Genomic DNA, 255 nt, shown 5'->3' with positions numbered 1-255 from the left:
TTTATGATCCAGATATCCAGATGTTTGTGCACATGGTTTTACGATCCAGATATCCAGATGTTTGTGCACATGGTTTTACGATCCAGATGTTTGTGCACATGGTTTTATGATCCAGATATCCAGATGTTTATGTACATGGTTTTATGATCCAGATATCCAGATGTTTGTGTACATGGTTTTATGATCCAGATGTTTGTGCACATGGTTTTATGATCCAGATATCCAGATGTTTGTGTACATGGTTTTATGATCCAG

At 36.9% G+C, this 255-nt stretch overlaps 1 protein-coding gene across 1 annotated transcript in view; it reads right to left on the bottom strand.

Annotated features, from left to right (window-relative positions):
- LOC116401236 (GRAM domain-containing protein 2A-like) overlaps positions 1-255 on the bottom strand; it is a 7,454-nt gene that overhangs the window by 1,339 nt on the left and 5,860 nt on the right. The window lies entirely within an intron of this gene.

Source organism: Anarrhichthys ocellatus, unplaced genomic scaffold (assembly GCF_004355925.1).
Source record: "Anarrhichthys ocellatus isolate YVR2014 unplaced genomic scaffold, GSC_Weel_1.0 scaffold288, whole genome shotgun sequence".
Taxonomy (NCBI): Eukaryota; Metazoa; Chordata; class Actinopteri; order Perciformes; family Anarhichadidae; genus Anarrhichthys; species Anarrhichthys ocellatus.
Note: the sequence above shows the minus strand (reverse complement) of the source record. Positions and strands in the feature narration are given on the sequence as shown.